Raw genomic sequence first — 1073 nt, 5'->3', positions numbered from 1 at the left:
GTCCCGCCACTGCCCCGTTGGCCTGTGCTGCAGGCCGTAGCTGGGCCGAAAGGCCGGCCCTTTCGCCACCCGGCTTGATCGGGTCGGACCGATTAAGCGCAGTTGCGGCATGCAAGCACAGGTGGGCTTTTTTTGCATCACAATTTTATTGCCTTCTATGAGTCACGGCGCGGGGGGAGGTGGAAGGGGCGCTTTTTTAGTCCCACCCCGCGCGCCGAGGGACGCCACGACCGGCTTATATACCCGCGTTCATGCACATTGCTATATGAGACAGTTAGTAATAATTTGGTTTGACTTTGCACTGCTAGCGGCGGCACTGCCGCACTGCCCGGTCAATGTAAGCTCATTACACTGTCCGGGCAGTGCGGTCGTGTACTGCTAGCAGTGTAAACTCAAACCATATCATTACTATCTGTCTTATTTTTTATTATTTGCCACACTATGCAAATTTCATGAGTACTATCTACAATATTTTTCTGACATCCTTCAAATGAACCCAAATTACATTAGTAATATCTACCATCATAGGTATAATGTCAATACGAAATAAATTATGTATTAAGTACTCTTTGTAATATAATTACTTAATAAATTATGTATTAAGTAGTGTTTTAAATTCTATGTGAAGTACTGTTTTTTATTAACGGTCGTTTCCAAATTATTAGTTATAGCAATAAACTTATTAATTTATTTTCGACATCCTTGAAATGAACTCAAATTTTTTTATAGTGTTCCACCATCATCACTAGGATGCATGCCAAGTTTTCTACATTTTTTATTGCTTTATGAATTTTCTATAATTTTTTCTGTGAAAACACCACATAGCACACCCCGGACGTGACACAACATGTTTTTGGTGTTCAAATACGTTCAATTCTTGGATTGAATGTCAGGGTGACCATACCAACTCACTTGCAAAAGTTGAGGTCATTCCGAATATGTCAAAAAATTGACCTCCTTCTCCGGAGACCGTTCGGGCGGGACTGAAGGACCCGCCCGAAAGGAGTTTTTTTTCGACATCCTTGAAATGAACTCAAATTTTTTTATAGTGTTCCACCATCATCACTAAGATG

Source organism: Triticum aestivum, chromosome 7A, assembly GCF_018294505.1.
Source record: "Triticum aestivum cultivar Chinese Spring chromosome 7A, IWGSC CS RefSeq v2.1, whole genome shotgun sequence".
Classification (NCBI taxonomy): domain Eukaryota; kingdom Viridiplantae; phylum Streptophyta; class Magnoliopsida; order Poales; family Poaceae; genus Triticum; species Triticum aestivum.
This window is presented reverse-complemented; position numbering follows the sequence as displayed.